The 26,215-nt window shown below is 46.1% G+C and overlaps 1 protein-coding gene across 2 annotated transcripts in view; it reads left to right on the top strand.

Moving 5' to 3' along the window:
- Positions 1 to 26,215, top strand: part of CTBP2 (C-terminal binding protein 2) — a 114,403-nt gene that overhangs the window by 5,617 nt on the left and 82,571 nt on the right. Inside the window, exon 1 of one of the 2 annotated variants that reach the window (XM_068689116.1) lies at positions 1,593 to 1,718. The exons of the other annotated variant lie outside the window; for it this stretch is intronic. The gene's annotated coding sequence lies outside the window, so the exon portion shown is untranslated. Of the gene's footprint in view, positions 1 to 1,592; positions 1,719 to 26,215 lie in introns of those variants that run through there. 2 annotated transcript variants of the gene reach the window in all.

The following is a 26,215-nucleotide window of genomic DNA, read 5'->3' as shown; positions in this document are numbered from 1 at the left end:
CAGTTCCTGGAAGGAAACAGGAGCTTTTTGTATGTCGTCATATTGCTGTAACACTATTTCTATGTGAGGTCCAGGTCTCTGCCAGCCCCATGGCAGTGGCCAGAAGGGCTGTGGCATGCCATGAGCCCAGCCACATCACGGCGTGGCAGCGTCCTTGGCTCTGCCGGGGAAGTAGAGTTGTGATGTTTGGGTGTGTTTTTCCCATCCGTGGTGTCCGAAGAGCAGAAAGCACGTGCCTGTGTCCATCTATCTAGACAACAAATGTTGTGAGCGTTAGAAAGAAGCAGCATAGACAGTTTTGGGGAGATAAAGTGCACTTTTAGTTTTGCCCAGCCAGAAGGTCAGTATATTTCTGTAATTTGTGCCTTCTTGGAGGTAGCCCATCTTCACTGAGCACCTTGCCTGGCCCATGAGATCCTGCTCATGCTTAGCCCTGAGCAGGGAGCTGGTGGCCAGTGGTGTTGCTGTGGCTGTTTCTGGACAAAAGCTCACGAAGGGAAGCAAAGGGAAGCTGTTGCCAGGAGCGATGAGACCGACGAGCAGTTTCTCTAAAATATCGGGACTAGGTTACTAGGTGAAGTTAATAGGAAAGACCAGAATATTGCCTTTTACTGGGGGGAGAGATGTTATGTTTAGATCCTCTTACGCCTCTGGTGCACGGGGATGCTGCATCCAGACCTTTGCCTCTGTTCGGGAGCTGGCCCTGAGCTCGGCAGGGCAGAAGCACTCATTTTTCACTGAGTCTTGAACGAGTGGAGGATTCCCAGCAGGCTGTGGCCATGCTTATGGTGTATTTGTACATAAAAGGGTAAACAGGATGGGCTGAGTAACGCCAACCTGTCAGCTTGGTGTAAGTCCTGGGCAAATGATCCGATTAGTTGGGATGGGACCCGGTTAATGAAGAACTGAAGAGTGGCAACGCACTTCATCTCTATCAGCCTAAGTTTAGGGACATCAGAGCCTCTAAAATCAACTTTTTTTTTTTTTTTTTCATTTAAATAGCTTGCATACGTCATTGATAAAGGTAACCGAGTGAATTTTGTTCAATCCAAATTCTGCAAATTTGTCTTTGGTGCAGCACCATTGCTTCGGCTGGTGATGTGCAAAGGAGCAACTGGCTGAAACCCAGCAGAGTGCCAGCCTTCCAAATACAGTTGTAAAATCAGAAATCATGTCCAAACGTCTATTTCTAGGAGCTTCTCCGAGCATTCGTTTTTGTCCTTCTGCCGCTTAGCATGTTTGTGAGCAGCCCGTGATAAGGCGCAGAATCACTGTTGCTAAAGCTTGAAATGTCACTAAGATGGGGAGAGCGGTAAATAATGAAAAGGAGGGACTGCTGATAAAAGCAATTTGTATTGCTCGGATGCAGGCAGGTAGCAGCTCTCAGATGGCCAACTGTAAATTTCTCTATCTAGGAGCAAACAATACAGGCCGTGCCTCCAGGATGCTGTCTGGAGAAACCGTGTCCTTGTGGGGAGCAGAAGAGGCAGGACGAGAGCTGCTAGCGTGAGAGCACGGCCAAAGGTCTTGTGTGCTCCTTGCTCGGGCTGCCAGCTGGCTCCCGGGCTGGAGGAGGTGGCAATGTCCCTGTCCCTGTCCCCAGCACGCCAGGGACACCAAGGAGGCTCCATGGAGAGCTGCAGGAGTGCCGGGCGAGCGGGGAGTTTCCAGCGGAGTCCAGGAGCTCGATCTGCTTCACTTACGGAGAGCGTTGGAAGGTAAATTGATTAAGGCAATTAGCGTTGTCATGGGGAAAATAAATTGAATAATAAAGAGCTCTTGGGTCTAGCAGGCAGAGTTTTAACAAGATCCAATAGCTGGAGGATGAAGCGAGAGGAGGGCTGGGATTAAGGTCCCCGGTTTACCACTGAAGGTGACTGGTGCTGGGAGAGTCTGCTGAAGGTGCCGGCAGTTTCTCCTCCTTTGGAAATGCTAAATTCAGGAATATCTGTTTATTGAAGTAAATGATGCTCAAGCAGGGATTAATTTAGCAAGTTACCACGCGGTGCATCGAGCAGGGATTAATTTAGGTAAGTCTCCGTGCCGTGTGTCAGGCTGGAAAATCTCAGTAGTCTCTTCCAACTGCAAAATCTATGAAACCCACAAAAGCCCATCATTTGAACAAGAGCACCCAGGTGTTTTATGGATCCCAGGCACCAGCACTGTAGATTTCCCTTTAAGAGGATGGCTCGCAGAGAGGAGACCACCAGGTACTTAGCACTAGGTGGGAAACCAGCCGGGGCCACATCAGCCCCAGTTATGGCTGATACTTGCATCAGGTGTGGGTGAATTTAGGTGGAGGAAGAAAATGCAGGAGGGTTTCTCACTTTAGTCGTGTGCTTTATCTGCTTGTGCGGAATTTATTCAAACTCCGAATCGCCTCTGGGCAGCCGTGGTACTTCAGAAACAACCCCAGCCCTGGTGGGAGCCTTCAGAGCAGAAGAGCACAAACAAGAATGCAAACAACTGATCAAAACAAGTCAAACCCAGATTTAACATGTAATTGTACGTTGGCTCTGCTGTGGTTTGAGCACAAACAACGTGTTTGCAGGCAGTTTTATGAGAGCGAGCACAAGGAAGCAGCAAGTGAAACTGGGGGCAAAGGGTTGCAAGCAGCAATTGGATGCACGGTTCTTGCTGTCGAGACACGCTGCAGGCGAGGGTGGGAGAATTTGGGGCTTACCCCACGTTTTGTACGTGCTGTGCTGCTCCCCGCGGTGCCCCTTCTCCCCGTGCGTCATGCTGCTGAGCATTGCTCGTGAAGAACGAAGTGTGTGTTATCGAGGGGAGACTTCAGTCTGATTTTCAAGCAGGGATGTGAGCGTGATGTTTCAGCACTTACTCAACTAGCACTTCTGCAGGGTTTTCAGGTGTGCTCACTCGAGGTCTCTGTAGGCTGCCTGGCCTCTCAGATGGAGCAAATCGTGAGCTTGATGGTGCAAGTGAAGGCCCGGCTTTAAGACAGGCTCACACGGTCACGCCGCTTGGGCTAATGCTGGGAGTTAAGGACATCTAGACGTTTGGCTTGGTGTGATTTAGCTTAAACAAACCAACACAGCGTTAATCTCATTACTCAAGCAAATGAAGTAAACCTTTAAGGCACTTAAAACACGCCGGCGTGAGTTGGATGGTGACACCGGCGAGATGCCACGATCGCGGGCGGCTCGGCACGGCACGTGTCCAACAGGCTGTTAGGAATTTCGAGGCACTGAAGTAGCCAAAGAGTTTTCTGTTGTCTTTCCCTTGTATTTGTTCCTTGGTTAGGAGGAGAAGTGACTGAAGAATGTCTTTATAAACTCGAGAGTACCTAGCTGTTTCATACACATCTCTTAATAGAGATTAAACACAAAATAAAGCAGAATGCATCAACAGCGATATTCCCATAAGCAATATTGTAACTTGTATGCAGTGTAATTATATTTTGTACACTTGCCAATTAAGCAGTTATGCTTTAGAGAAAAATTACTTTCAAGAGATGGAAGAAAAGTATCACAGTAAATCAAATAAAATATACATTTATTTCATGTGTATGCAGCTGAAATTTTAAATTTTCCTGCTGCGTTCAAGTAACTCCTCGGTGGTGTAATGATGCTGCGTGTCCTGCAGCTCTTTCTGGGACTGGAAATGAGGGGCAGACAGGTGAAAAGGTGTGAAAAAATAAATTTCTTTCTGGGATAGCCGTGTGCCATGTGAAGGGAGAAGCTGGGGCACTCCTCCTGCTGCACAAGGGCCCTACCCAGGAGCTCCCAGCAGCGGGGGAATGCGAAATGTCAGCATTTTGCTGACAAATGGATGCCTGCCTGTGATTTCGGTGGCTGTCCACAGCCAAGCCATGCTGCCTGGCCCCCAGTGACCCACATCCATGCTCTGCACCCCTTCCAGTCAGGCAGATGTGTACAGATGGGTGCCCGAAGCACCTCTTCCCGTGCCCATCCTCCCCGGCACCAGATGCACGGGGATGGCTGCAGTTCTCTTTTCCCCTCAGCAGCAAATCTGGTGGAGGGTGAAATACCTGCTGGCCCTGTGTGCCCTATACACATGCATTTTGCAAAGAGTTTCTTAACCACTGACGTCAGTGTAAGGGTAATTGCTGACTGTATTTGCAGTCTCATCGCTGCTGGCAAGTTTGGGGGAGTTGTCCCGGGGTGACAATCAGATATTTTTTAAATCTCCTGCACTTCATTGCCCTGAAAACCGTGTCATGCATGCTGCTAATATAAAATGAGTCTACGCAGGGTGTGGCGTGGGTTTTTCCACCACCTCAGCCACCGGCGTGACTGCTGTCCAAGACAAGGGGCTTTGGTCAAGCAGAAGCGAGCCCGTGCCCACCGTGCCCCGTTATCGGTGCCTCCGCGCCCTTCCTCCGCTGCCCACGCCTCGGTGGTGATTTTAATTCGAGAAGAAATAAACAAAGGTATGCTCTGAGTATAAGGAGATGGTTATCACAATGGAGTAATTACATTTTGGTTCTTGATTTGATTTGTTAGCTGGGAGATTAGGCTAAAAGCAGAGAAGGAAATGAATGCATTGTTGACTGCAGGAAGTTATTTATGAGATTTTCCTTATGTTTAAAGGAATTCCCCCTGTGACTTAAGTAGCAGCGCGATTTATGGCCTTTCACGTTGGATAGCTAAATAAATAAATAGAATAAAGACAGGAAGAATAAAAGGAAAGGGTACCAGGTTTGTGAGCGCTGTGGAGTGCAGGAAGCGATCGCTTTGCCAGGCCCAAGCAAGCGGATCCCCAGGACTGGGCACGCTGCGCTCAGGACCAGGAGCGTGGTCCCCGTGTGTTTGCACTAATGATGTGACACGCAGGCACTTGCATTGTGCTTTTATACCACCCCATTTTTGCCGTGCCTTCCTGTAGTGTTCCCTCGCAGGCTCTCGGCGAAGTTGTGTGGGATACATGGAGGTGGGAGCAGTGCCCACGCTGTTGGGCCGCGTCGGGGACAACGGTGGTGGCCACGCTGGTGGTCAGAGGCCTTCAAGGCTTCACCTCACAGCCACAACAGCACTGCGGTGGCTTGGCCCCAAACTGCATTTCTTACTGGTCCCCGTTCAGCTCTGGCATCGGTCGAACTCATGTTTTTTCACTTTGTTCCCATACAGAGCTGTACAAAGGTGTGGAGTGTGAAGGGGGTGGGAGAGCAGCAGTGCGCTGTGCGCAGCTGTAGGCCCTTGATTCGGGTCTCATCTCATCCGTGTTTGAACACCCTGGGCTCTTCAGATGATCTTGAAGTGAAATTAGCAGTGTGCTTGTGATTGGAGATAAGCAGGCAGGTTTGTTGTCAGCATTGGTACCTGGTTTTTTCACAAGTGTCATGAAGAGAGCAGTCTTCTGTGTTGCGGCCCTCCTGGGGACCTCGGGTGTAAGAGTGTTTGACCAGGCAGCCAAGGACCAGACTCCCAGCTGTCAAAATGCCAAATTTTGGCACAGTTGGACGGAACAGGCTTACAGAGCACCTGCTACACACCCCGGGTCCTCTTCCTTGCACTTCTGGATGCTCAGTTGGTACAGCAAGGAGACCCCCCTGCTTTGCTCGTGGTGCCAGCCAGCCTCCACCCAACCCACCCAAGCTTTCTGATCATCCCATGGTTGACGGTTTTGTAAGGTGGAAGCTGAGATCCTGCTTACGTGAGATGACGCAAATGGATGAGCAAAGGACCCAGCTCCTCCATGCACAGCTCCAAGTCCTCAGCATAGCCGGGGGCAGCATGTGCCTTCTCTTTGGTTTCTGGACACGCTTAAGATGGATTTTGGACCTTTTCCGAGCAGTGCTGTGCTGGTGTTGACCGTGGCTGGAAAAAATTACGGACCAGAAAGCAGCCCAGCACATCGCCACGCTTACAGCAACGTTTATGGCTGGACTTCATGACGTTGTGGCTGATGATATGGCTGGACTTGGTGATCCTGCAGGTGTTTTCCATCCTAAACGACTCTGTAATGATACGCTTGCATAAGCCTGTGCAAGTGTAATTTCTGGGTTGGAAGGTGTAAAAATTATTTGGTGTATAGTTCCTCCAGCCTCGCTTCAGAAAGGCAGCAGGGGAGAGGAGGCCCAGACCACCCACTTCCACAGACAAAACCTGTGAGAGGTTTGGGAGGTACCAGGGACTGACTGAAGTTATTTTAAATGTTAGGAAAGCCTAACTCTTTGAGTTTTTCAGCTCTGTAGACTGCGGGACTGGGTTCCATCAGTCAGTGAGGACAGAAGTGACCAAAGCCGAGTGGCCTGTTTGGGGTGGGCTTTGTGTGTTTCACAGAATCACAGAATTGTAGGGGTCGGAAGGGACCTATTTGGTGCTGAATGTGTCTAGGTGAGAGCAGTGTGGCGGGTGTCAGCATCTTCTCCAGTGACGTGAGTCATACAGAAGATAATAACAGGGGGGAGCGATAGAAGGAGCTCTGATGGGTGCAGCCGTGACTTATTTTGCATCCTTGAGAAACCCATAAGAAGTGATGTGCTTGACTACAGCTATATTAAGCTTCCAGAGCTTTTATTTAAACTACATTTATTACACTGATCATCAGCGTTGTATCAGCAGAACGCGTTGGAAGAGCTCGACCCACAGAAGATCCATAAAGCGAAGAGGAGCTGTTGGCAGAGAGATTACGCCCTGGTATTTATAGTTCCTTCAGACTGAGAGATGATTTTGTCTCCACTCCAGTGCGTGTGGAGTTGTCTTGTAAAGTACCAACCACCCTTTCCAGCGTGTTGTAGTGTGAGAGCCCCGTGTGTGCTGCCGACTGCAGGGAGATGCTGCAGGACCGAGCTGCACCAAGAGGTATGAGGAGTGCTGCTTGCAGTGCCTTTGGCAGGATAGCCATGCCTCGAGGTTACTGCATCAGCCAGGGGGTCTTTGGAAGCTCCCAGAGAAAAGCACTAGACTGTTATCCTGGCTATTTTCAGGCCAGCTTGCTTTGGACTCCTTTTGCGGTGCGCTCAGCACTGAGAGCTGTTTTGTGTCCCCGTTGCCTGGCGCTGACATGCCTTCTGCAGTACTAATACTTCTCTGCTTTTAAATACAGAGCGTAAGCTTTAAGTAAGCCAGCGCTGGTGGCGACCGTGATTTATGTTACGATGGCTGTGCTATAATTTGTGGTGTTATGCACCAGAAAGTTGAGAGCATTAGGATAAAGTCTTTCAATAACGTGCAACAAATTCTCATCATCAAGGAGCAACCGTTGTGTACGTTCTGTTGAGTAATTATAGAGTACAAAGAAGATTTGATATAGGAGTTGTGGCTTAATCTCTTGCACTTCATTACATTTTCCCTGTGGTGGTAGCGAGAAATGGGAGGTATATTTTATTTTCCAATTTGAGTGTGCTTGCTCAGGATGGCCTTGCTCTTAATGTTGCTTCACGGGGGAGAATTTACAGTGGGGATTTCCATTAATGCTAATGAGAGTTATGCCCATGCAGTTCACTGGCCTAGTGACAGGGGAGGAGAAATAATAATTAAATTCTTTGCCATCTAAAAAAATAAAACGACCCTAAAATGTCCACTATGTCAGTGGGAAGTGACTGAGAATGGGAGATGCCGTCGTTGCTGCGCTTCAACATCAACCAGTAGCTGAGAGTTTTTTCCACTATTTCTCTTCTCTGTTCCTTAAAAGAAGAGGGAAAGAAAAAAAAATGCTTTCTAATTGGGACGAATAATAAGTAACCTAGGGATAGATGCTGTGATTATAAAACAAAACATACGGGTTGCTAATGCGAAGTTGTCTGAAAGGAGTCGCGGTAGGTTTTTTATGCTTATGATTAATACACTCCTCCATTTAAAGCCATTAGGTATAGTGCTGCACTTGATTTAAGGTAAGTGCAGTTAATATTTTTGGTTATAAATTTCAGGCATGTTGGTAAGAAATCATCAAAAAGCACAGTACTTGGTGTAAAGCAACAAAGTTCATAGTAGTTCCCCTGCAGAACAGGAGGCAGGGTCTTTCCTGCAGCTGGATTTTGCTGGTTGTGTGTGGTGGAATTAGAGCGAGGACGGCGTTAATGTGAGCTGTTGTGACACATCTTTTGTAAGGGAGTCTATCGAAAGGGAGTGAGGAAAGGGCTATACTTAATCAGTATAAATGTCAGTAGCATATTTTAATAAATTCTTGATTTTGCTTGGACTGTTTGCAATTGCATATTTAAAAGGAATCTGCCATCCCCTTTCGAAGGTATGTGACATTTAAAAGATCTGTAAAGAAGATTGGTTTGACAGCTTCAAATTACATTTGAAAGAGTTTTTTCCTTTCAAAACAGAAAATGAATACTTCCTATTCTAAATGTCACTGCAAAGGCATAAACATGTTTAATCAAATTATATATTTAATTTATGTAAAATGTAATTTTTTATTCATGCAAGAGACTCACTTGTTACATTTTTCCCATCTCCAAAGCTTAGCAAAGTTGGTGAACTGCAGAATCTCTTGAATAAATCATCGCACAACCGTTTTGCAGCTCCTTTCAGAATTAGCCCTGGGCTCCTGGTTGGATCTCCTTACCGCCAGGTATTTGTGCCCTGCACTGAGCAGCCCTTGGGTCGGTAGGATGGTGGTGGAGCAGGAGGTGTAGATGCTGTGGAGGAGCCGGATGGTGGTGCAGGACAGCTGGGGATGAGATCCTCGCTTGTCCTCTGCTACGTTGCTGTGAGGAGGGTGAGGGCCGTGCTCCAGCTGCCTGCGAGGATGGGCTGCTTTTCGGGAAGGAAATTTTGCAGTAATCCCAGGTTAGTCCCAAGAGCAAGAGCTGGCTGTAAGCATGTGTCATCTGGTGGTGCCACACTCATGGGGTAGACCAGTGTCTTGGGGCTTGGGCTTCTTGCTAAGAGAGGAAGCAACAGGAAGGGAATCAACATCCAAAAAGCACCGTTGGGGAATTCAGCTATTTCACCTCGTTTCTATTTCAATGCCTGCAAGCTTTGTGTATTTGCTGAGCAAATACAGATGTGAAACTCATACTTGTTCCCAAAAAGGCCGGAACTGTTGAGTTGTACCTCCTGGGTGTGAGGACAGAGGGGCTTGGTGAACCTGTGAGCATGCCCTGCCCTCTTGTATCTGGATGTTTCAGGATGACCAGGCATCTGTTGATTAGCTCTGGCAGGTTGCAGGGCATTGTCCAGGTTCTAAAAGCCAAGGAGCAGCAAAGAGCACGGTGACATTGCTGGAAGTTTCCTCTACAGGAGGGAAGTAATGTCTCAGGATGCCTCAGAAGGCACCAATCCATCATTTATTTGGTAGATGGAGGTACCTTCAGTCTTCCCGAGAAGAGGGGTGTGCACAGCGAGGATGGGGCAAGCAGAGTTGGAATGAATTTTGGAGAGCAAAACTCAGAAACACTGACTGTCCTCAGCTAAATCCATCCTCTACCTGGAAAAAGGGTCAGAAGACCTTCATGTAGGGTGGTTCAGGCTCTGACCATCTCCTAAAACTTCTCTGTCCTCTCCATGTTCCCAAAGCATATGTTCATATGTATTTATTCACGTAGGAGATGCTCAAGCCAAGCCAATTTAAACAAGGATCATATACATAAAAATAAATAAATAAAATAAAAAAGTCCTAGAGACTGCTCCATGTAGGTATGGTGAACGTGGCAGCTCTGGCCACCAGCCCTCCCTTGAAGAAGAGTCATCCTTGGGTAGACCCAAGGCTCTTAAAGAGTTTGGGCCCTTCGGCTTTAGGTTGTTTTTTCCCTTACGAAGAAGAAAGGTTGAGTGAACGAACTAATATTGACAAAGCTGTAATTTAGGCAATTATCCAGCTGACGTGTGTACTGAAAAGGACAGGGAATATTTCTTTCCTGGTTTGCAGTTGCCTTAGAAGGGAGAGGGCGTCTGTCTGAAGGCACACGGGAACTCGGGATCACATCGCGTTGGGCAGATGAGGGGTACGCGTTTTCTGAGACCCCAAGGGGGGGTCCTGAATCTTTTCTCAGCCTTCCTCAGTCACTGTACATCCAGTGTTGGCCCAACATTGAAATAATACCAGAGATAAGAAAGTTTTTGGTGGTTTTTCTTCCTGCCAGTGTAAAATCTCACATCCCAATCATGACTTGCCCCTGCCCTAGGACTTGAAAGCACCTTTCTGTAGGCTGATGGACCCATGTGGTGGGGTCAAAATGGGGTCAGAAGGCTTTGTCCTCCATCTCCATCTTTTTGCCATGCTTGACCTGTAACTTGAGCTGGGTGGAACATTCTGGATTAGGTAGGGGTATATTTTATATTTATATTTTATTTTTTTCTGGAAAGGAAAACCTTGAAAATATTCCCAGCCATATTTATAGTACGAGCACAGTAGATTGGTGTAGAGATTCTGAAAGACAGCAAGTAGTAAACAGTACAGATTTTCAATGTATTGCCCCTTTATGGTTTAGGGGAAATGCGCAGTCAATAGATTTTTTTATTATTATCCATTTCAGCATGAAATATGTCGCAACGTTAAGTTGTATATTTCCGTTGAAATATATGGCAGGAATAAAATTCCAGATAAAAGGTAACTATTTGACATTCTGTATAGTTGTTGTCATGCAGTTAAAATAACACATTGACTACTAACTTGATATGAGACAAAGATGAAGAGGAAGCTGTGTCAGCAGGATTTTCTGAGGAGCCCTGCAATACCGACATCCAGACGTCAGCGCGAGGTCCCCGCACCCTTTACTCCGAACTGCAAAAGCAGAGGTTGCCCTGAGATATTAACATCCTGAGAACTTCATTTTCTAAGTAAAATAAGCCGCCCTGCTCCTTCCTTCCTAAAGAAAACATACTCGCAGCGCATTTCAGCAAAGCGTAATGTTTAAAATTTGTTTTCACCCCGCATGTGCTCTGCTGCAGAGGGTTTCAATCTAAAATTATAAGTAAGTGGAGGCAAACTGCAGTTAGTTAGCTGAGCTAACGAGATTTCGGTAGATTGCAGTTCCACACTGTACACTGGCCAAAACCTTAATGCGGTGGGGTGTAGGACAGCCTCAATTGAGTCAGCCAGAATTATTTTAACTGTTGTATTATATAATTCACCCATTAGTCCTAATTGCTGTCTTTCTTTTAAGCTCGTACTGACTCACTGTCTACTATCCATGGTCTTCGTTTCCCCATCAGGATTTCATTCTATGATTGCCATACTCAGTACAGAACAGCCAAGTATGTGTAAAAATCCACATTTTTGCTCGTGCCGAATATTTTGCATGCTGTAACAACAAAACTGAAGTCTAGTGCGAACAGTAAATCCAGCCACTGCCACGCAAGAATTTTGTAAGCAACCTGTAGAGTAGGAAATAGCTGAAGGCAGAGGAGACAAAAACGAGCAAAACCAGCACAGGTTTTCGTGGCAGTTTGGTGCATTTCAGTGCTCAATGGTTCCTCTGGGCTCCACGCCTGACCTGCAGCACGCATCTAGAGGAGGCAGAAGTTTTTCTACGGAGACACAGCACCAGACCAGGGCACCTTCCCTGCATGAGATGCATGGAGCTCGGGGAGGTGAAATCATGAGCTGTGAGCATCTCCTGGAGCCAGCAGCCCATGGAAGCATGGGGGATGGTTGTGCAGGTCATTTACCATCCAGCAGCCATGGGAAATGTCTTGGAGAGCTGGGCAGGGAGAACACCCTCAATGACCTGATCCATCCCACTGACCTGATCCATCCCACTATTGTCGCCTTTTCTCCAAGCCAGGCTTTCTTCTCTCATTACAAAGGTTTATAATGTTATTATTAACAGCTAGGACTTGGGGAGGAGCTAGGTAGGTCACAGTGCTGTCTCAGCCTGTAGTTGTTGGGGCACAAATTGTGTCTGCTGCATGTGTATGGATGGATCCTCTGCACCACAGCACAACATAGCCTTGCAGTGGCAGCTGGGTCTTACTGTTTCTTAAGGGCTTTGAAATTTTGGGGTTATATTTGAATTCCAGCTCACATGTCAAAATGCACTCCCAAAGAGCAGAGATGGGTCACTGCTCCTGGGGAAGTTGTTGGGAGGCTCAGCCCAAAAATCCAGCCCAGAGAACCCCACGTGGTGCTGGAGATGTGAGTTGTTATTAAAAGATCCGGGAGATAACAGCTGTAGCAATCCGACAGCAAAATGGAATGGCTCGACAGTAAATTAGATTTTTAGTCAAATAGGAAAATTGTTCATTTTTCCATCAGAACTGACAAATTTGTTTTTTTTGCATAGTGTTATTTTCTTCAGTTTTCATACACGTCTTTTGCTTGCTATTTATAGCTTTACATGTGTGCAACTTGAAACCAGCCAGTTTGAAATGTTCTAATCTCAGATTTTCCATAAACATTCCTTCCTGTACCGAGACCCCTGTGCACTGAGTTTATGAAAACAATCCCCTCCGGGCAAAGATTTTTCTAATTCCCTGAGTATAAGGGGAGAAGTTTATAATGAAGTGTTGATAGGACCTTCAGCGTAGTGTTGTGAGTATGTCTATCTACAACCATGGTAAGGATTAGCTCTCAAGCATTTTGCTGAATAAAAGCTAATTTTGCATTTGTACTTATTGTTTCTGTAACTTATTTTCAAAGCAAATGTGCTTTTGCATATGTAAATCGTTCTGCTGTGACAACACATACTTTTCAAATTTAAAATACCTCTTTTGATATGAAGCATTACTGCAAAATAATTGACTCTGCTCAAATGTCTCCTATTAACCAGGTTTAATGTTTTCTATAAGAGGCCTTATGGAGTGATATTTCAGACGCACACACAATAATATTAAGCTATTAGGCATTTCCCCCATATGTTAATACTTAAAGGGTAGCCTGACAGACACTGATGTTGTTGAAGGGTTCACCTGCAACCTTCGGTGGTGGGTCTGTGAGAGAGCTGGGCTGCTGCCTGCCTGGCTCCAAACCTGCTTTTGGGTCAGCCTGTGGTGAAAGCCACGTGGGCAGAAATCCCAAATTCACCTAAACGCAGTCTTTACGCTGCTTCCACCTCCCTGGAGTTAACTTCAGAAGGCTTTGGCTGGATGCTGCTGGAACAGGACCATTGCGTGGTCAGCCCGGTCCCACATCCCTTCAGTCTGCTTTCAACAGCACTTAAAAAATGTTAATTGAAAACAGCGTAAGTGTGCATCTCATCCCAGGCTCTGCTCCTGCACACCCTGCGTGCTCCAAATCACTGTTCAGCCACTGATGGTTGGGAAGCTGGAGGAAGATGTTTGCGGAGCACCTTTTGGGTACCGTGGCTCCGGGAATATGCAAAGGTTGGACCAGGGCCCATAGATTGGGAGGGTTAGTCACTGACAGTAGCATGCTCTTTCCTTGCTTTTGGTATTATTTTTTAGCTGGCTTTTTCAGGGTTACCCATCACTCCAGGAAAGAAAGAGTCTGATGTGTTTGTCTCTAAACAGCCCGACCCTTGGCACAGGATGCCTAGAAAATACTCGCCCAGCTTTACCTGTTTAGAAAATAGCTCCTTTGTCTAAGATTAATTTAAGATGGCTTTTAAAAGGTATTTCTCTGACAACAGCTGCTTTTTTAAAAATTCTGTCCTGTATTTTAACTCTGGCTAAACAGCCCTGGGTGGATTTGCAGAGCCGAACCCGTGCCCGGCCGAGGGGCTGCGTTCGCCCCAGCTTTTGGCGGCGAGCGTTCATCTCTTCCACCCGGCTGCTGCCTCCTGGCTTTCCTTCCTGGCATCCCTGGTAGCCGCCAGGCTGCAGGGGCAGCCCACGGCCTGATACTTGGATGCAAAATGCGAGCTTCAAGTATTTGAAGTCTCCATGGCAAAGGACCCCCTGGAAGGAAAGGTTTGCAGCAGAAGCTCGGAGATCTGTAACTATGGTGCTGCAAACAGCGCAGTGCCGCGGTAATGCCGGGCGAAATACTGTACGCTCCGATTATGTGCTAAGGACAACAGCCTTGCAGCAAGCTGACACTTCCCCTCGGTGCTCGGCCAGTGCGTGATGGGCCATGGTTAGTGCCACGAAGGAAGGCAGGGGAGGAAAATGACAGTAATAGAAATTAGGGATTGGAAGAGGGGGAGAAATGCAGGCTGGCACCAAGGAGGTCATTTGTGGGATGGCATTTGTGGAAAGAGGACTCGGTGCATGGCCTTTTCTGCCCCATTTCTCCCATAGTGTCCCTGTCCTTTCTGAAGATGTGGATGGAGAGCACACCCTGTGTAATTTCCTCGTGTTACAAGGATGGAGCCGGGAGAACGGCCGTGGAGCTGGGCGCAGCACGGAGCGCACCCCACGCAACACACGGGAGCGCTCTTAAATGCATCACCTCGTTTCATCCTGCATTTGCAGAGAAAGTGCAGCTTTATTGAACGTTAGGATTGAATTCTTAACTGACTAATCAATTTTAGTAGTAAGTTAAAATGCCTGGTATTAATGGACAACTGCAACCATTAATCAGGGTTACAGTAGATTAACAGTTGTCAGCATTTATGCTAATAGTACTTACATACCGTGGACTTACGGATTGCGTTCCCCACTTCCATATTTTTCTAAACATGTGCAACTTTGTGCTTACTGATTATTTTCTCCATCCCTGTGCTGTTCTTTGGAGGTACAAATGTGGCCGACATGCTCACAGTGGTGACCCAGCGTCATGTACGGCTTTTTTGCACACTCGGTTTCACGTCAAAAGAGATGGAAAGGGTTCGTTTGTTTCTCTACTTGACTGTTTAATTTGATCTGGTATGCGACGAAACCAAGACAAATGGAGTGTTTTTAATGAAACTGTTTTAACAATCTCTGGCAGCTCCAGAAATCAGGAAGCATTAGAAAAATACAATTAAAGGAGTTTGGGTGAATGTAAATAAGAAACACACTTCAGGATTCCCCTACCAAATTCATTTTGCTTTCAGTATTTTATCTCAGTAAGTGGTTTTAAGCCAATGAAGCAAATTTTTTGTGCAGAAACAACCGAAACAGAAACAGGACTTAAACCTTCATGGGTCTTGTGACCATTATTCTTCATCCATTTTATTGGGATATTTTTCAATGTGAAGCAGGGATTTCCTAAAATCTTTTTAGCACACAGTCTTCAATTAGCTGATTACTATAGATTATATGCGTACATTGGATACCTCATCAAGCTGTCTAATAGCTGGATCATATTGATTGTCCTTCAATTAATCATGTCCCGTATTTTCATTTATCAAAACCAAAATACACATAATTAACTCTGAAGTGATATAGCACACTGAAAAGTGATTTTGCTACTGCTGTAGAGATAGCTTGGTAGATTGTACTAATAGGAAATGTAAGTTGAAATTAAATTAATGGTATAGTGTCCATCACAGAATAATAATTAAAAAACTAAAAGTGAACGATGGTAGAGGGAATCCTTTGTAACGGCAGATACAGATGTTTGTGTGAGATTTCTTATTTCCATCCTGGGGACTTGCCCTTCTCGAGTTTTTTAACAATTGCCAACCTGGTCTCTTCGAGTTGTTGCAAGAAATGCCCCATAGTTCTTGCCAGGTGGGAAAGGAGGACCAGAAGGGTGCAGAATGGGTAAATGAAGTTTTCGTGTTTACATCGGTGGTCAGTTCACGAGCAGAGTATACTGGATGACATTGTTTTGCTTTAAAAGCCACTTTATTAATTTGAATGTAATCTCTCCTTCCCCTGACGTTCATGTTGAAATTGGCTCAATGTGCTTAATTCCATGACAGGCTGAATTGTGATAAATAATATACAATATCCCTAAACCAGCTTGCTTCAATTGGCATGATATTTATGAGCAGTGAGTTTCCGAATTGCTCATCGTGGCTGAGACTTCAAGCTGCAATTTTATTCATAAACACAACTGTGTGTAAACGAGGGGAGCACAGAGTATTTGTGTACAGAATCATTCATGCTTCCAACTGAAATGGACATATTCTGTAAATTCAGGCATTTTTGTGATGCATTGACAGTAATTATTAAGGAACTCATATTATTTTAGAATCATTCATTTTTTGGTTAAACCCTACGGCTAGGAATACATTTGTTTCTGGAGCAGAGAAGTTACCTAGGTTATCTCAGGACCTGTCACTGATCCTCTGATAACTCTCAGCACCTCACCCATAAAAGTGCTTGAATTGCCTCTTGTTATTTTTCGATAGCCAGGATAAACAGAAATATATTTTTAAAAAATGTTAAACAGAGCTTCCAATATGATTAATTCAAATAATGGGATATGATGATAGAAATTAAAAATTATTGTTTTATTTGAGTTGGATTGCTTGATCCTTTGAGAGCAGGAGTTCCTGCTTTGTCAGTAGTGCTGTTTCACCACCACTTCAAATTTCCTGCCTTAGGCACTTTGTTATCAGACATTAATATCTGCAACAGCAACCAATTATCTTGTAATTTTAACAAAGGCGTCAGAAAAGAGAAAGTGCTTGTTGGTTAGATGGTCATAAATACGCAGATCACAAGTAAAGAGCCTTTACTTTTATTATGCAAAATAATGACTATGTAGCTGTTAATGGAATTTACTTTATATGGTGACAATTTATACTTCTGCGTGTCTATGGGAGAGCTTTGCCACCCGGCTGTTTTGACAGCTCTCTATAATAATATAGGAGAGTGATGTGTCTAATGAAGTCTCCGAGAAAAATATCTGGTTTGCATTTCAGAACTTGTCATTCGGTATGTTTAGCGGTGGGAGATAGCATGGGAAAGATGCCTTCCCTCTCAGTCTGCCATCACATCCATTAAACATGCGTGCGGCTGCCGCCCCCACGGGGCTCACATCGCAGCACGGTCCCGCTCTGGTCCCAGCGAGCATGTTCATGAGAACTTCATTTTTGGTGGGGTGAATGCTGTGTTTTCCTGGTCCGGGATAACAGGGTGTGTGGGAGCACATGTAGTGTTCTGTACTTTTAATAATAACACCATTCTTGCAGGCCTGGCTATTTTGGGTGTTACCTATGAGCTCTGTGGTGTCCCCGCGGCCTGTGGGGGTTTTGAGCCTTGGAAGGGAAATATCTGCAGGGCCCCTCAGCAGCTGTGCCTGGGAGAGGGCTGTTGAGATCAGAGAATCACAGAATCACCTAGGTTGGAAGAGACCTCCAAGATCACCGAGTCCAACCTCTGACCTAACACTAACCAGTCCTCCACTAACCCATATCACTGAGGTGTTTGGTATAGATACCACAGAAGGTGCTCTGGTAGAACAAACGATCCATACACGTGCATGGAATAACAGCTGTTGGAAATACTCCTAGATAATGTGTATGTACAGAAACAGTGCAGCCAAAACTGTAAATGCAGTGCAGTTGGTTGGGATGTCCGCATCCGTGGAGGTGGAGCAGTCAGAAGGGAAGGAGGGCATCTGGGGCCTGCTGGAGGCAGCTCCTGCCCCTTCTCTGACACCACTGAAGAAAGGCAGAGATGTCAGAGGGCTGAAAGCTGAGGGAGGTGACCAGCCCTCCCATCCCACAGCATCACCACACCGTCCTCCTGTGCTGCTGGCCCAGCATGGAGACCTCCGGGCGGCGGTGGTGGAGCACATGCGGCCTGCCCCGCGGCTCGCCTCGGGGCTTCTCGTTTCCTCCGGGTGCCAGAGCATTTGGATGCACGTTAATTAGTTCCATTAACTCCTCGGCATGTTTGCAGGGACTTGTTTACGGAGAGAGGACGTTGTTCCTGCTGAGTGGGAGCCTCCTGCCGGCTCTTCCCAGCCTGATGGAGCACATCGGGGTGCTGGCTGCCCCCAGGCCGCACCCATCTTTGGGGTGGGGGCACCTCCATTTGGGGCCTCTGCAACAACAGGAGGAATTACCTGCCAGCTCACAGGGCTGTGACGGGGCTGGAGCAGGCGTCCTGGCACAGAATTTGCCCCGAGTAGCCACAAGCATCTCGCTGCATCTTCGTGCTGGGCTCACGGAGCAGAGGGCACGGCAGGGCGGGTGCAGGAGCCCGCTTTTGGCCAGCGGTGCAGCGGAGTTTAAGTGTTAAGTTTCCCTTTGTTGTTTGTTTGTTTCTTTCTTTTTCTAAGCAAGCTTTTCTTCTCAGCTAATCCTCAGAAGCAGCCCAAGAAATGACATTTATGCATATTTCATAATGTGATTTCTGTAGGCATACGGAGCAAACAAATCAATTTCTCAGCAGCACGCTGTTTAAAAGAAACAGCAACAACCTGTGGGATAAGTTGCAGAAGCTGTTAAAATTAATTATAAATGGCAGAAGATATAACATTTGGGGGAAAAAGTGCTAATGTGTGAAGAATAATAAACATTCAGTAGATGAAAAGGAACTCTCTGTCATCTGATTATTTAAACTTCATATATTTATAAATATCATAACACGTTAAAACAATGTACCGCTCGCTACCAACAGCACATTACCATTTTATTCTGGAAATGGAACAGCCTCGTCTGCTGTCTCATATTAGCTTGCACCTTGCCGCTCTCGGAGTTTCGCTGTAGGTTTGTGTCAGTGATTATAAATGGACGAAAAGGACTTTTCTGAAAAAACTCAAGTGTTTGTCGGTGATGAATCACGCTGGTGGGGTTTTACTGGGCTGCGGGCTCTAGCTGCTCGCTCAGGAGATGTGTTTCTGATGGGCAGGGTGTTGGGGAGTGCATCTCTGTGTTGTGTTTGGGGGTTTGCACGTCCCTGGCGCTGGTCCCTTCCTGCCCTGGCCCCTGCACTCCTTGCTGCTGGCTGTGGGGCACAGGTGGGCTTCTCCTGTGTTTGAGTTTCTTGTAACCTCTTTGTTTCCATTAATTCCGTGTGTCAGGCTTTTTCTTTTTCTTTTTTTTTTTTTATAACTTGCTAAGTACTCTTGGAGAAACGTCTGTGTTTGCAAGGGTGTGTTGAGCCATAGATAAATATAGGTGGGTCTTCTGTAGGGAAGGCTGCAGCAGATCTCAGGGCGTAGTCCCAAGCGATGTGGCCACCAGCTGCGGCCATGCCCTGTTGCAACAGGCAGCGGTCAGCCAGGGCACGAAATGGATGTATTTTGTATTTGCCTGGTACAGCACCAGCTACCAAGTTCTCTTTTCATCTGGGAGCGTTGTGGGTGCTCAGCCCTGACCGTGGCAGTAGGAAGCGGTGCCTTTTTGTACCATGACCGAACGCTTTGTACAGTGATGAGAAAGGGCCCTGTGAGATGAACTTTCCTCAGATTACCTGTACGATGGAGAAGTCGGATCATCAGTCAGCAAAATATCTTCTGTTTAGAAATAAAGTGCTATTTTTGTCCCAGTTTTCCCAGATCAACGGAGAACACTCAGAAGAGAGGCAGGAAATGTCTCCTGGTTGGAAGTTTTTAGGTGAGCAGCAGCTCCTGGCTGAGCTGTGGGCCTGTGGCAGAATGAGACACCGAGCCTCTCCGGGGCTGGAGGACAACTCCACCGATGCGTGCTCTGGGGTCAGATGCCCTCATTAAGCCAGTTTTGCTGAACTACAGCTTGATTTGGGTGAATTCGGTCGGGTTGTGCAGTTGGCTGTGGTGGCACAGGGCTGGGACTCCACCGTGCCCGTCAGCCTCCCCATGGCCTTGGCAGCCTCTCCGTGCGGTTCTTTCGCAAGCAAGCATTATTTTCATTTTTTTTTCCCCTTCAGAAGGTGCTGACCTGATAATGCAGCGTCAAAACCGCTTTGTCCTCGTCATCCCACCGCCCGTCCGATGCGATGTGACACCCCGTCTCTAACATATGTCATTCTGCGCTAGCGCATTCTCACTCTTCCCCTCCTTGCTGGAGGCTGCCTCGTGTCATGGGGAGCGAGCAGCTCCTGTCCATGGGTCCTGCTGTGTCACCCAGCTCTTCTCAGGTGCCACCATGGGGACACAGAATGCCCCCACCACCCCACAGGACCTCGGTGGGGATGGGGGCCGGAGCAAGCACCGGTCGGCCGATCCCCCCCGGGTGTCCCCACCGTGACCTGGTCAGGGGTGGCAAAGCTTTATCCCAGCTCCGAAAAAACGCAGGGGTAAGGGAGCTCTGCTGAGTGGGGCCGTTTGGGCTGAAAGGCTGTTAGATTCAGGTCACTGAGTTTGGGGCGGCCGCGTTTTCTGACAAAGTCTAAAAATGCAGATTTGCAGCAACCTATGTTAATGAATTCCGACTGCTTGAGTTTCGCACTGAATAATGGCCGGAATTATCAGCGATGGTGACTTATGAGATGTGATTGAATATCATCCTTTTTCTCGAGATTAAATTGATAAAATGATGTAATATCACGTTATTTTTATTAGCGTTCTTGGATACAAAAATCTCTGTGGAGCTGAAGATTTCGTTACAATAAAACAGAAGTACTAGAATGACGGAAATACTCAATAAATTTTTAAAATGTAGTATCACATTTTAAATGCAATTTTGTGCGTATGGTGAGTGAATGCAATACCTCTTTACCCTCAGGCCGCCCACTTTCATACATTAAAAATATTCTATTTAAATGCAGATTTTGATTTGCTATCTGGCATGGCATTCAAGGAGAATAGACAGGAGAAAAGGAAGAATGTCCATGTCTCTTAATTTAATTACCTGTTTCTTTTGACGTGCAAAGGTGCCGGCAGGAGTTGTTAGGTGTAAGGGCATACATGTTTAAATAAAATTTTTAAAAGCGTGAGGTCAGTTTTCTAAAATCTGTAAAAGAAAATGTTGGAAAGAGTCTTTTAAGGTCTTATAGATGTAGATGTGTTTATATGCAGGGAGATGTGCGTATGTATATGTGGAACATGCACGTTGCAAACCACAAATATTTGATACATATATATATATATATATATATATATTTGGCATGTATACATGTATATTAATACTCAGAGTGCTTTGGATGGGTCCCAGTTTTACAGAGTTTGGTGGCAATTGGCCAGACCCCAGGTTAGGTGCCGATGGCATCTCCTCCCCATCTGCCCGCAGTGGTGTGGGGTGGTGTGAGGGTAGGCTTCCTGCCATAACCACCTGCTCTGTCCAGGAAGGTTATTTTTTGGCCAAGATCAGTCCAATGGTCTAGTTTAGATGGCGATCTGCCTACTGTGGTGCTGGGAGGGCTGCGAGGGGGTTGGGGAGAGGATGGAGGGGTTCACTTGGTGGCATCAGGGTAGATGAGCTGTGGATTTCTGTCATGAAAACCAAAATAGTTTGTTTATACCTACCTTAGAGATTGACTTCAAAGGGCAAAAGTTACAGCAGCAAAATGCTTTGAACAACACTGAAGTGCTTTTGCCATTTGATTTTTCTAAAAACCAGGGAAGTTGCATTCATTTTTGGTACTCTTTATCTTCATTTATATGTCACCCTAGTTAAAGCCTATTTTCAGAACTCAAAGAATATTTGAATTTAAGTGCCCTGGAGCAAATAGGTTGAGTGGTATCAGAGATTATCAGATTTAATTCATTTATTTTAAATGTAAATTGATTTGAAACCACTGGGAGCTGTTAAATTGTGCAGCAGTTGGCCTCCGCACTTGCAGCGTGTTCTCTCTCCTGGTGTCCACCTCCGCCAGTCCCTTCTTCCATCTTTTTGTCAGACTGCTTTGTTCATCTTTTTGTTGAAGAGAAGTGAGTTTCAGGGATCGGCACATCTCGGTGTGTTGCCATTGAGTGTCATGCCCATCTCTGGGCTGCGCCAGCTCCCTGGGCTCTGCTCTGCCACCCATCACTTTGGTGCAAAATAAGTGTTTTCAGGGACTATGATTCACCATCAACAGTTTACAGTTTCCTGTAAATATAAATTCAGGACTGTACCAAATAATGCCAAATGCATATTTTTAAGCCTATGTATAAAATTATTTGATCTCTGAGAGCATCGTGTTTGGCAATTTTTCTCTCAGGCACATAGATATTAAAATTATATTATGCACAATATGCGGTAGTAAAATTGAAGTCACAGTGGAAAGCAATATTATATTTTTTTTCCTTTAATTTTAGTCTCAAAGAATGTGTCCTTCTGAAGAAAAGGTTATTTGTCTAATATGCTGGAGAACAGTTTGCAAAATTAGATAAGAGTTATCCCCATAAAATGAGCTGCAAAGAGAAGGAAAAGCCATGGAAACACTTGGGACTCTGAACCCATCTTAGTTTCCTGGCACAAATGGAAACTCTTAATTTCTTGATCATTGTGAGTGTGTAGACAGCTGGTGAGATTTATTACAAGGCAGTTGGGGCATGCAAGTACTACTTGGAGCATCTTGAAGCTCTGTGGAAGTTGTTCTAGCTTGCACGTCTCTTCCTCACACTTGCCAAACATGAGCTGTGGGGCAAGCGGTGGGTTCAGGGTCCAGACCACCATTAGCTTGCACACGAGGGGTGATGGAGGTGGGCTGTGCAGTGTGGACATACGCCTTCTGCAGGGTAAAGAAATGTCATCTATTTAATAGGGACTTTGGCATTCAAAAATAAATGTGGTTAGAAATGGTTGTAGCCTTAACGTAAATGTTAATAGGTGAGTAGTAAACAGCTGATTTAAAGCATCCAGGAAAGTGTTTGTGACATCACCTTGAGTGCTTAATGTGGGACTCCTCAATTTCAGACTGATCAGGTTGGCTGTATTTTTTTTCTTTTTTTCTCCAAAACATGGAGGGGAGAGGAAGAAAAATCAGTGGAATTGGTTTACATATTGCGTTAACTACTCTCACAATAGTGAAAAGCTCTCATCAAGTATGTATCAGATTATTTTATTATGCCAACATTAATATTGGAAGCACACACGTAATCTGGAGTCAGCAGGTTCATACACTACTATCTCATTAAATTTTCAGGCAAAAGCTGCAAAAATTAATTGGAGGCGTGTAATAGTTTAGAATGTGAGCTGGCTTATGGTAATATAAATTACATGAGGAGAAGACAGTTTTATATACTGAGAGAGGGAAAACTGGTTTACTTTAATGAGAAGAGATAGAAATGTGGAGCTATTTTTTCATTACAGATGCACTCTAAACTGTTTGGACTTACTTGATGAATAGAGTTAATTCTCTGCTACAGTTCCAATAATTCATGTTGCACAGTTTAATGACTTCTAGATAAAAACAGGATTGAAATGTTAATTTCTATGAAGAAATTGGAGCACTCTCATACATCAAGCTTTTTTTCTATTAAACTACTAGTTAATTTCACTAAACAAGTCTCTTAGATATTTCATGCTACATAGATTTTTGGTGTTTCTCACCTGCTTTATTTTATTTCATTGCCCATGAGCATTGGCTACAGCAGAGCTCCACTGAGATGTAGAAACATTTCTGTTTTACTTATCCTGCTATTATAATAATTAAAAAATATATATTTTTTCTACAGTATCCACAGAGGTGGTTGGGCCTTTTGGTGTCTCTTCTGAAATCTACAGGTTGATACTAGTGAGTGTTTTAGGTACAGGTGTTCACTGTGCTATTTTCAGATGGGTGTGGAAGAGCTGCGGCTGATGCTGCCTCTGCCTTAGCCCCATCAAATTTGCCAAAAACTGCTCAGATCCACTGTGGCTTTGCTGCCTGTGCCACCAAGACGTAGCTGGTGGTCTTCATGTGCAGAGTACATCTACGGCAGGGACACGGTATGCAGTTGGGTGGCTGGTGATGTCTGGCTGCCTTGCTTGGACCACATCCTAATTCTTTTCAAATGGTGTTCTTGTAGATGTTGTCTATGGGTAGGACACCACTGACTCTGATGCGTTGCAGTATTATAGCTCTGTTTTTATATCGTGATATTCTGCAACACCATGTGGGGATGGCTAGACCAGCATCTTATCACCTCACTTGGTATAAACCAGCTTGGTCTTGCCTTTCACATGGGGTTGCAGGGCTCATGTCTTGCTTGAGGTACCCTGACACTTGGTGCTTCCAGCTCAGCTTCCCTGGGGATTTTTCTTCATTTTTATGTGTTACTGCAGCCAGGTCTCTCCTGCGGTGCTCAGCTGATGCACTCAACACCTCTTCGTTATTGTTCAGTAGTGCTTTTTTCATTGCTTGCTTTAGATTTGCTGGAAACCAAAGCCTTGAGCTGCGAAACCACTGACCTGGTCTGAGGTCAAACACTTGTTATCAATATATTGAGGTAACAGCCAAACACTCTTTTTTTGCTTTTTATTTCTTTGTACTTAGCTGAATGCAAAGCTGTTGGGCTTTTCTTCCTGTGTAGCTTTGGCTGTTGAAGAGCTTCCCCCTTGGGCTTCAGGGCAGATGCAGGCTGTCACAGCAGGGCCCCGCTGCTCTGGGCTTGTCGCTGCAGGGCCTGTAGCAGCCTTCTCAAGAAACTCCACGTGATGCCATTTCAACATTTCGGCTTGGCTAAAAGTGTGTCCCTGGCTTCACCCCAAGTACCAAAGGACTCGTGCCTTGGGCTGAGCATGGGTGCACGCAGGGCCTCTGGGTCCCTGCTGGTCTCAGTGGGTCATTGCTACCAGTGGTCCTGCTCCCATGTCCCTGCCCACCATTTCCCTTTGACCTTCAAAAGGCCCACCCATGGGCTGACCCACCACGTTTCTGCTCATGGGAGCACCCTCCTCCTTCCAGTGTCTGCTGTGAGAAGCTATCTGCTAAGAACGACCCACACAGTGACTGGAGCTCATCTTTCCCAACACGGTAACTGTCCCTACAGCAAGGGTGTTAGGAAAAGGTTCTTCACCCACAGGGTGGTTGGGCACTGGGACAGGCTGCCCAGGGACGTGGGCACAGCACCGAGCCCACTAGAGTTCAAGAGGCGTTTGGGCAATGCTCTCAGACGTCTGGTTTGGTTTTTGGGTGATCCTGTGTGGAGCTAGGAGTTGGACTCGAGGATCCTTGTGGGTCGCTTCCAACTCAGGATATTCTGATTCTGTGCTGGATGCCTACCCCAAAGTAGAGATATGGCTGTGTCAGTTGCTTTGTGTCACTTGTTTTGGTTATTACTACACTCTGGTTGTTAACATGCACTTCTTTAGTGCAGTTTTTGCCTTTTATATTAAGATGAATCTGTGTACATGAGGAATTTCTCACCTTCCAGTGAGGGGTGAGGACCCTTTTGACGTAGGGTGTTGTCAGAGGATGGTATAGTATTGGGAGCCTGGTGAGCACGGTGCAGTTGGCTCCTCCTTTAACACATTTCTGTGTTAAAGTGGCTGTTCTGACACAGTCATCGTAGAATGGTTTGGCTTGAAAGGGACCTTAAAGACCATATCATTCCAACCCCCCTGCCATGGGAGGGACACCTCCCACCAGACCAGGTTGCTTAAGGCCCCATCCAGCCTGGCCCTGAGCACTTGAAGGGATGGGGAATCCATAACTTCTCTGGGAGCCTGTGGCAGTGTCTCACTGCCCTCAGAGTAAAGAATTCCTTCCTAATGTCTAATCTAACCTTTATCCCTTATCCTCTCAATACACCCCCTGACAGAATCCTTCCCCAGCTTTTCTGGAGGCCCCCTTTAGGTACTAGAAGGTCTCTAGAAGGTCTCCCCAGAGCTTTCTCTTCTCTAGGCCAAATTACCCCAGCTCTCTCAGCCTACTTTCATAGCAGAGGTGCTCCAGCCCTCGGATCATCCTCATGGCCTCCTCAGGACCCACTCTAACAGGTCCACCTCTTATTATCCCATTGTCTTCTGCTGGCATGACTGGGGCACACACCGTGTGCTGAGGACCTCCTTCCTGCTCCTCAAGCCAGGGAGACCCTTGGTTTGTTTTTTTTTTTACAGTTTTTAGCGATACGGTCATTGATGGCAAATGGCAGGTGCCAGAGCTTTTGACAGTTTTGCCTGAAGGCAGGGGAATTTTCTGCCCAGTGACATCGGATCAGCAAATTCCAGGTCTAAAAGCCAAGGCGGCGGCGGCCGCTCTCGAGCCCCTCCGTTGGTGTCAGGGAGCCGGGTGCGTTATCGTACAGTGCCTTGGGTTGTTTATCGTGAAAGGCGCTTTTGTAAATGGACATTGTGCTGTATTGTGTGGCTGCGGTATTTGACATTGGATTAAACAAAGTGTCGCGTGCGCGAGGTGTACGGTACAATTATTTTAACCCATTTTGCTTTCTAGTGTGGAAAATCTGCTTGAAATAGGACTTGCTAAAGTCATTGTACCATATACAAAGGGGTTATTAAAATGCACTCTAGAAATAGAAAATAGGATTAGAAGAGACACTTTGGCTTTGAGGCCTTCTCCAGCCGAAAGAAGGCCTCATGGCCAAAATGTCTCCTTTAATCTCATTTTCTGTTTTCTGGTAGGAATTTTATTAACTCTCCTCCCCCCTTCCACTCCCCGTCTCAGTGCCTGTGTGCTGGTAGCACACCAGTTGTCTTCCTTCTCGCAACTGGGGGTCCGTAAGGCAAGAGGATATTTTTCTCTTACAGTAGTGGCAAGACCTTTTA

This window comes from Anas acuta, chromosome 7 (assembly GCF_963932015.1).
Source record: "Anas acuta chromosome 7, bAnaAcu1.1, whole genome shotgun sequence".
In the NCBI taxonomy this organism is placed as follows: Eukaryota; Metazoa; Chordata; class Aves; order Anseriformes; family Anatidae; genus Anas; species Anas acuta.
The sequence above is the reverse complement of the archived record's forward strand: the minus strand, read 5'-3'. Positions and strand labels throughout refer to the sequence as shown.